This window comes from Syngnathus floridae, chromosome 10 (assembly GCF_059516105.1).
Source record: "Syngnathus floridae isolate MCC-2025c chromosome 10, RoL_Sflo_1.0, whole genome shotgun sequence".
Lineage (NCBI taxonomy): Eukaryota > Metazoa > Chordata > Actinopteri > Syngnathiformes > Syngnathidae > Syngnathus > Syngnathus floridae.
The window spans coordinates 380,165-390,207 of NC_142422.1; the positions used below are offsets into that span (position 1 = coordinate 380,165).

Genomic DNA, 10,043 nt, shown 5'->3' on the forward strand with positions numbered 1-10,043 from the left:
ACAAGAGCGTTGGGCGATAAGATAAGAGCTCGTCGTGAGGACGTCACATCCATCCGAGTGTTTCTGCCTGGACCCGACCCCAGCGTATCCGCTCGGCAACAGGCGAGGGAGAGGCCGCAGTTGGATGTCCAAGCGTGGGGGCTATTTCCATCCAAAAGGGGGGGGGGGGTATTGTCACAGTCCGAGTGCTCTTGGATGACTCTCGCCCGGGATGCGTATTTCAGGAGTCTGAGGTGGACGCGTGCTCAGGAGAGGCGGCGGCAGATTTATTTGGACTAGCCAACATTTGTTTTGCGAACGATGGCTGTTACTGTTTATTTTGTTACGTGACATTTGGAAAAAAGACAAAGCTCGGGCTATGTTAATGTCGCTACTATAAATGAATTGGGAAATATTTTAATCCGTTTGTCATAAAGGTGTTTAGTCTGAAGGCGAGTTGGGGATTAAGGGTGCATGGTCAGATGGGGGTAAAAATAGAACCCGACATGTAAAAAAAGGTCAAACCTTCGTGCTTTCTGTTTGTTTTGGTCTATTTCTGAGCTCGGTGGGAATGTGCTGACTTGCGCAGATATGTTATCATAAAACAAACTTTAAAGAACGCTGCTAAATCTCAAGGGAACGTCATCAAAATGAACAAAATAAATTCAAGGAGTCGTGCACATTTGACAATTTTAAGACGCATTCAATTTTCCATCGGTTAGATCGTGACGCAGCTGTGAGTCACAGATGCTCCCCGCCAATCACGAGCAGCTTCGGGTTTGGCGTCTCGCATTGGCCGTTATTTTTAGCTGACAGGACACGAATGTGAACTACACGTTAAAGCGAAACCGGCCGTTCGGGCCTTTGGACTCGCGCCACTCCAGGACCGGAAACTGGATCTCTCGCAGTAACACAAGTTGTCCGATTGTGGGAGAGACCACCAGATGTTGGGTTTTTTTTTTCCCCCCTTTGTTCTTGGACCTCCGCCACCTTTCTTTTTGTCCCGGCGACCACATGAAGACGCGAGGGCTCGGCTGTTTCCCGTCGCGATTACGACTTTGAAGCCTCTTGTCACCAACAACAACAACAAAGACACATTTGCAAACCATAAATTATTCAAGCTCCAAGCAGACATTTTTTTTGTTGTCGCTTTTTTATGATAAAAGTGACTTTCATTTGAGCTAGCACATCTGCCTTTGAGTTCTGAGCTTCTGGGTTCAAAGCCTTCTTGACGCATTTGCCTGTTCTCAGATGATTGATGGTAAAACACCAAACTGGAGCCACCTTCACGTGAAAACATGAAATTCGGTTTGTACAACATAAAATGGCGAGCGACGTTAAAGCAGCAAAAGTGACGAGACTCTCGCCAGAAAAAATTCACAATTGTGTGCGTTGGCGTGACACGCGACAACAGCCGGCCGGGGAGGGCAAGATGATCTCGTTTAAAGTAGCATCACGACCCCGAGTTGTCAACGCGGGCAGTGTAAACGCATTCTGTTTCACCGCAAAGTCAAAGATCAACTCAATGAAGCGGGCGGGCGGGCGGACGGACGGAATGGTTCAGCCCGAAAGCCAGAACCAAAGAATGACATTTCCTTGAAGGCCCAGGTGAGACTCCCGCAGCTGGTCAATGACGTGGTGTTGGCTCTCGCTCGGCTTGTTTGCTTCATTAGAAAAAGAGAAGAAAAAAATGTCCACCCAAATGACTAAGCGTTCACTTTCAAAAGGCAAATTGTGGTGGTGATGATGAAGTGTTAAATGTTCTCCCCACGGGGACATCGCAGACAGCTGCTTCTCACCACGACAACTGGAAAGTAACCTAAGGAGGATTTTTTTTTTTCTTTCACTTTTTAGTTTCTTCATGCTCAGATGCGAGACGACCGCCCGGAGCTTTTATGCTGACTGGGCACTTTTTTTAACTCAGATCTGCGCTTCAGTCAAAAGAACTGGAGGCGGATTGCTGACAGAGCCTGGACGCATGCTTCAAAATTGCACTATTAAAAAAAATAAAAAAAAAGGCATACATCGGGGGCCAAAACTATGCGCACTTTGTACATCGACTTGTGGAAGGATGAAGGAAGGAAAGGAAAGCAAAATGTATGTAAGGAAGGTTGAAAGGAAAGAAGGTTGAAGTCTGGAACGTAAGATGTAAAAAAAAAAAAGCAACGCAGAATGAAGTCTGAACGTTACGATGCAAAAAAAAAAGCAAAGGAAGGAAGGATGTGTCGTGAGTTCTTGCATACTTTGGCGCGCATCTTGCCCGACTGCGAGCAAATCTCACGAGACTTAAAGTGAGCGGCTCTAAATCCCAACAAGTGGGACGTCCCAGAAACTACTCTTAGGACTTTGAAAGCTTTGCTGTCGTCGAATTGGCACCAGATGCGATGTGCATTAAATGTAACCCTGGGCAAAAAGTAAAAGTAAACATGGAGGGGATTCTGGATAAGGCATCCACTTGGATCGACACTCATCTGTATGTGGCGAGTATTGAAAAGCAGATGGACGCAGCAGCCCCCGAAGCAAGTTTTGAAATTCAGTAGACATGTCTGCCGTGAGCGGGCTCATTAAATAAAAGAGTCGAATTTCCCCTTATCTAATCCCAACAAGTGGCTCACATCTTGACTTTTTAGTGTCTCGCCAAATAAGGAAGTACGTAGTTGGCGAGGGCTGGCACGCACCAGGAAATGCGGTCGGACAAGTGCAAGATGTTGGCTGTCGTGCAAAACAGCAACAAAAATTGATGCCAAACATAAACCAAAAAACAAAACAATATTTTTTCAAAGTACTTGAAATAAATCTGTTCATAATATTCAGAGTTGAACATTTTTCCTCCAATCAACAAAATGTTTCCCAGTAGCTTTGGTGTAATTGCGGGTAGAGCAGAGCATGTGGTGTTTTCATTTCAGTTTTGACAGAGCTAAACAATTCTAATCATAAGCAAGTGCTGTGGCGTCAGAGGAGCTCCGTGGAGCATGAGAAAAAAAAAAAAAAAGGGCTTCCCGTTTGCTTGAAATTAGCCAAAATCATCACGGTGAGTTGGTATCTGATTCAAATTGAGCTACGATGCCATTTTTGCACAAATGGCAGATTGTCAGATTCCCCATATGTTGTTCATCTGGTGTGAAAATAGCACCAAGTCAGCATTGTGTTGAGAAGAGCGCCTGGGGAGGAGAGGGGACGAAGAGGTCCAGACTTCTAATTCGAGCTTCCCCCGCTGCTGTGGACTGGTCATAAAAAACACAATAGTCCAAAAGTCTATCGAGCCTCCTGGGGATCATTAAAATCTCTGGACCGAAAACAAAATCCTGCTCGTCTCGGCCAAACGGATCTTTCTCTGAGGAGAGGAACCAAGCCAGGTTTACGTGAACCAAGGTCTTGCTCGAAACTGGAACACACAAAAAGTACAGCAAATCCGTGGTGCTTAGCGATATTTGCAGAGTCAAGGGACTTGGGTGTTGTACCGGAGTCTTTTGGACCTTGGCAGCCATTGCAGCTAAGATCTGGGTCAGAACAGACATCGAAGCATGAAAGCCCGGTTAATGGCGCTTGCGCTCAAAGATTGGGACGAGCGAGCCCCTATGGAAAATTCTTGCGTACAGACCGGAACACTTTGTGAAAACAAGTGTCTTCTCAAAACCACAGACAGCCAGTTAGACATTCCGTCGATAAATGATACATTTACTTACGGCCAAGCTCACCATCCTCGAGGACCCCAGAGGACCCCAGGTACCCTCGTTTGAGAACCGATGGAATAGAAAATTGACAAATGGATGATTGGAGTTCTTCAAGTTCCTCTTCAGACCCAGATTTGATTTCATCATTCTAGGATTTAATCTCCATGATGAGAAAAAAGACTTTCAGAGTATCCAGCGCATTTACAGAAGTGTAGGGTGTCACTTTAGCTATTCGTAAAAGCGTGGAGCTCCCTGAGCCCCTTTAAGTCTTAGAGGCGACATTGTTGGCTCTCTGGCAGGAAGCCCTCCCGATGAGCATGTGGGTCAACAACATGGCGGCTGTACATTGCTCGAGTCAACACACACCCAGCGCACGTGTCCGCAGACCAGAGAGGGGAGAAGAAAAAAAATGGGAGGGGAAATGCCACTTAAGCCAAACCTGGAGTAGAACCAACACCCACAAAAGTGGACCCGCAGAGCAGTCGAGTAGGATACAGAACACAAGAGAACAGTAGTTCTATTCAAAGCTAACCATTTTTTCCTTGGCAAACATGTCAATGGCTTTTAAAGTGAGGTCATTTTTTTTTCTCTCACAGAAATGCCAGAAGAAATTCAAATGAAGGCAGAAAGAAAAGTATTTTTCCCCAAAAAAAAAAAAAAAAAAAAGAGCTGAGTCTGACGGGCATAATATGAACTGGACTGCGAAAGTACAAGACAACAAAAATAATGTTTGGTGCTATTAAGTTGTCATGGCTTAACCGCATAGCGCTTGACGGGCGATGCGGCCCACGGACCGCCGCATGTTTGACTGCACCGAGGCCTAATGGCAAAAGACACCCTGGCGAGTCATGCTTCGCTACGTACCTTGGTTTTGAGGTCACCGTTTAGCTCAGTAAGGGAACAAAGCGCTAAACATATTTTTGTAAACAGCAGAGGGTGCACTAGGTCACTTGGAAAAGTTATACTGAAGGTAAGTTCCAACATTTGTTGTGGTCAGATACTGATACCATCATTTCATTGTTTGATCCTCTCACTCTTGGCAATGTGTGTCAAAGTCTTTCATCGTATCATCATTAGTCATAGGAATAAATCAGATAAAAACTGCTGCAGTTCTTCCAGCTCGATCCGAGCCTGGAAGAAAAGGCAAAGATGGAAAGTTGGTGTGTGTGAGTGTGTGTTAACACCAGGGCGAGTTAGTCAACAGGTCCAGTCAGCTGGGTCGTTACAGCCTGGCACATCACACAACATCCTGTTTGGCCCACGGTGCGAGGAGTTGTGGGCTTGGGGCTTGCGGCCGCTCAGTTCCAGCGACTCTGCACATGCACGGGAAGTGCTTTTCGTCCGCGGGTTGCTAACACGCCTTCGCGCCGCCGCCAGCTTTACTGCTTTGGCTGAGCAGAAACACAACGGCGAGACGTTTGACGCAAAGGAGACGGCGGGACAAATGCGACTCAGTTCGGCCGTCGGGTCGCAAAAGCCAAAGCAAATGGAAGGGCGCCACCGAAAGTCTTCTATTACGCGGCCAAAAAGGAGTTTGTAGGTACGTTCCAAACAGGAAAGGGTTGAATCTGGGAACTTTGTTGACTGGACAGAAGGATTTGCGTTGGGACTGACAAAACGGTCAAATTGTCAAACTTCATTTTGCGACTTAGCGCAGTGTGGTCCGCGTCGGAAAGAATCGCCAACTCACTGCAGAAAAGCTGTATTTAAACATTTGCATTTTAAAGAACTATTTTTGATTTTCAATTTTGTATGATCTATGAATGAAACCATCAGTCAGCAGGTGGTAGAAAGTCCCAAACTTGAGCACAGCTCCCAAATCAGTGAGGCCGGCCAACATCTTTGCGCGTCAACTGTTTTGGAAGAATGCCTGCCACCCAACCCACGCACATGTTAGCTAAAGGACACAAATGCAAGCTGATGTACGTTTGTGACTCATTGCGGTACGCCAAAGAAACATTTTTGGGCTACCCTGCCTGCCTGCTGCTTTATTTATACGGCAGTGTTGTTTGTTTTCTGATTTCGCTGTCCCTCGGTATGGTCACGCGCGTCTGCCCCCATACGAAAGAAACTCCGTGGGAGCCATCTGCTTCCATTTAACTGAACAAAAAGGTTCACTTGAATCCCTTCGAGGGGGTCGGAATGATTAAAAAGGAGGAGTAGCAATGGGAACAAACAAGCCAAGGTTAATTAGCGCACACAAATGAACATTGTGTCAGTGAGCGATTATGCTAGCCGGCTGGTACGATAAGCTACGCTAGCTAGCTAGCGCAAAGAAATGAAAAGCCTAAACGTGACGCGTTTACTGCGGGTCTGCTCACGTCTACTTAGAGCAAGAGTGTCAACTCGCAGAAATCCACAGCTGCTTGGACTTAAAACGTTGAAGCATCTCTTTAATTGAGCTGGCAGAGGCCATCTGGACACACCAGACGTACGTCAGCGTGTGCGGGTATTTGAAGACGAACCAATGAGAAACAACATGTCGCACAACCTACTCACCAAGAGGGGGTGAAAACAAAGAAGCAAGCAAATTCATATTTCCTGGTTGTCTTCTCGGGTTCTCATGAAAGTGTAGCAAAGTGCAAATATGTTACCGGACTTGGATTTTTGCTTTGTATCCAAGTACTGAGTTTCATCGAGTGCTTTTTGCCACCTCGGGCTCACTGTAAGTGAAACCGCCGATAGCTCCGCGGCAAAGGTTGAGCGCATTTGCACAGACTAATTTTACCCTTGGTAGACCACAGAACTACCCAAGTTGGTATAGCAAGCGAACAAAAGGTCCAAGAGAAAAACTGGAGATAGGTGCCTTCTTTTATTTTTGACTGGTGTAACAGATTGCGGCAGCCTCAGCTGTCGTGAAGGCCGTCTTCAATTGCGTCGGTCTGGCGCAGCTGTCTAAGTGTTTTTCCGCATGCATCACCAACTCCCGCGAGCGGATCCCGTACGCGAGCTAATGCGCCCGCCGCCGTCTTTTATGTCCACCTATGAGCTGAGACTATTTGTATACAACCCAATTATAAAACCGTACTTTCCGACGCCAACTTTAAAATGTCAATTTGCCCGCGCAGTTAATGAAGGCTTTCCCGTAAGCCGCGTTGAGTAACAAACCCCAGAGCCTGCTACGGGGATCCGGTTGCACGAGCCGTTTGTGAAGATGCCGCAAAAGGTGCGGCACGACCTAGGTGACCTCTACTTAGTACGGGTCATTTATTAGCCCGTGAGTGGCACTGCTGGGTTGTCTGCCAGCAGCACCTGCTGCCCGGCCTCCGTACATCTGATGGCGTTAAGAAGAAAATGACAGCTAGGCAAGCTCGACCTCTTGCTCCAATGGGCTGAGGGTCACACATTTGTCTTGCCATTCCTATTTTCAAATTCCCAAGGTCCTCATTTAATAGAACCTCCACTCTGGAGATCGTTGGGAAACAGTTCCATCACTTGATGATGCACTCTGACTGACCACTAATGTTAGACTGGATCGGAAGACCACCCCATTAGAGCGACACTCCATTTGCAGGAGGTTTAGGTCTTAAAAAGTCAGTTCAAAGAAGACGGTCAGAGAGGAAAACCGGGACACCCCTTTGTGATCTTAGGTGTCAAAAGTCCAAATGATACTGGACATGCCAAAAGCACGTCTGGGACAGAGGCTCCTCGCTATGTGGTATGGAGGAATTGCACGCTCGTGAAGCCGTGCTCTACTTTTATCTCCTCGTTTGCCCACGAATCAAATCGGGATTTTGCTCATAATCGCGGCTCTGGTGGCAGCCGTCTTTGGTTTCCCCCATTTTTCGAGCTGACGTGCGAGTTTTGACGAGCGCCGGTGCCATCCGAGTGCTTGGCCGTAATACGGAGAAGGTGATAATTGACTCTATAGCCACGGTGTGTATGGGGGGGTCGGTGATCACGGAGGACTTCTGGAGCCACGGGCCAGCTGTCTGCCTGCCATGCGTGCTCGTCTCCATAACCCCCTACCGGGCCCGCTGTGTTGACAAAGAGGCCAAGCCAGACATCCATCTTGCTTTTTGACAGGTGTCCGATGATCCGGCAGTTGTGGCCGCACTATGGAGTTGGGAAGTTGGAGGTGATCTTTCCTTACTTTCCAAACACAGTCCTTGATAGGGGTAAGAGCTGGACCGCCAAAGCCAACAGTCAACTTCAAAGTACCACAGACGTCAACGTGATCTTGGATCGGCGGTGAACAATGACTTCAAGTTCAATCGCTAGATGCTAAAATCGGTATATATGCGTGTACCCTACTGAGCAAAATGCTTTTACGTTCTCAACAAAAAAGTGTTTTTTTTTTTTCCTGTTGCCATTAAAAGAAAGCTTAAGGTTATTTTTCCGCAATTAAGGTACCTTTTAGAAACAATCGAGTCTTTTCTTCGGAATAAAGGATGATTCATGGTACAGCCAGTAAGAGACGCTTGGATATTTACAAGCGCTAACAACAACCAGATGCTCCAAAACAGAGGTGGTTTGACATAAAAGGGAAGGATTTACTTACCACAGTGCCGGTTTGTTTCGGCTCCCCGTGCAAGTCTTGATTCGACAACATTCTGTTGGTAAGGCGACAGTAGTCTTAGCAGGGATGGTCAAAGTCACACTATGAACTTAAGAACTCTGATTTCAATTTAATATTCTACCCATTTAGATCAAGCTAGTAATCGTTCATTTGATTCGTTTACAGAGATGATACTGATGGGGAACAAAAAAAAAAAAACAGACGATGTTGTACGTTGCCAGCATTACCTCGATTCTATGCCATTTGAAGAATCGCATTTACTGAGTGACAAAAGAAATGCGAAATGAGTTCATAATACCCGAACGTTTTACGTTTTTAGCTGGTTGTTTTTCGGCCGAGACAAGACAAGAATGATTCTTGTTGCCGTAAAGAACAAAGAAAATCCGAGCAATGTACAGAACCTCGGCCCACCGCCGAAGACAACGGCCCCCAAGGGAGTTGAGTTACGAGATGTGCTACCGCAAGACCATTAGCGAGGAGATGGACACTTCCAACAGGTGGAGAGGATACAAAGTAGGCGCTGTGCGGGGGGTTGTGAACTCGTATAGGCAAACACACGTGAGAGACGGAGATAGTGTCAAGGGGACTTGCTGAAAATAGCCCATCGCGACTCTCCAGGTTAGCGGTCCATGGTTAAAACGTTCATTTTTATGATGGAGTCAAGGCTGCACACTCATGTTCACACGTGACGACATGTACAACTTAAAGGGGTCAACCAGTTTAACGACCAATCCGATTTAAGTCAACAATTTCAAGTCTTAAGACTAGCTTGTGTAAAATGCATGAAAGCATCTGCTGTAACAACTGTCCTGCCCATCACAGATGTGTACGTAAGTGTGATTTGCAAAGCTGACTGTGCTTGAATGATGGAGAGAACTTGATGAATAAAGAAAGGGAAGGCTGGCAGGATGCGGCGGGCGGGGCAAGCGCTCAGCAGCAGCAGCATTTCCAATGCAAATACACACGCTGGCTGGTTTTTCTTCGCCTACAGTCCAAACAATTTGAGGGCTTTGAAAGGCACACGCTGAATTGCGGCGTATCCGACTTTCCTGCAGCGTAAACACAAACCGTAATGACTAATTAAAGCTTCGAGCACGGTGGTCTCGTCGGGTCTGTACATTCTGTCTGGCTTTGTTGTGATTTCTGGTAATGAATGCGACGTTAATCCATCCATTTTCTGTACTACTTGTCTTCATTCGGGTCAATGAATGAAGGTAAACAAATGAAAATACCTGAGCCATTGCAGGCTTTGTGGAGTTTAATGAAGTGTCCTGATACTTTACTCTAAGAAGGGGGGGGGGTAAACAACATTAACATTTTTTTTTTTAGTTTGTTCTTCACCCGTAAGCAGAGCAGCTAACAGAGCTAGCATGAGTGCTTAAGCAAAAATTGATTGACAAATCCGTGACTGAAATTGGAGTAATACTCCAATTAAATTGGTACTCACGTAAAATTTAACAACTAAAGTGAACTCATTGCTTGGTCGTTGGCAGCATTCTAAGGGACACCCTTGATTGTCAGCCCCAATTAGGGTTGAAAGATTTTCATCGCTGCGGTTGATCCTATGTTGGCCGCCGCGCGGTGCATATAACAAAACATCAACAATACGAAGAAAATTACACAGGAAGTGCACGTGAACTCTAAGCCCTGCTTTGAATGGCTAAGGTGGAGGTAAAAAAGGAAAAACGACGGTAAGACGAGAAGCCGGCTTTGAGCGGAATACGTATTTATACCGCCGACTCGATTAAACAATAACAATGCGAGCCTTCTCAGCCTCCATTTAGCCGTCAACTGATAAGCCAGCGCACTTCGGAAAACATGCTCCGATGAAAAGAATGTCTGTCGGTAAAACAAATCCAATGTCAGCGTCG

General features: G+C 46.4%; 1 long non-coding RNA gene across 1 annotated transcript in view; it reads right to left on the reverse strand.

Annotated features, from left to right (window-relative positions):
* LOC148391508 (uncharacterized) overlaps positions 1-4,011 on the reverse strand; it is a 29,925-nt gene extending 25,914 nt beyond the window's left edge. Inside the window, exon 1 of the long non-coding RNA XR_015861013.1 lies at positions 3,666-4,011. This is a non-coding gene — a long non-coding RNA (uncharacterized LOC148391508). The remainder of the gene's footprint in view (positions 1-3,665) is intronic.
* Between the last annotated feature and the right edge of the window lie 6,032 nt (positions 4,012-10,043).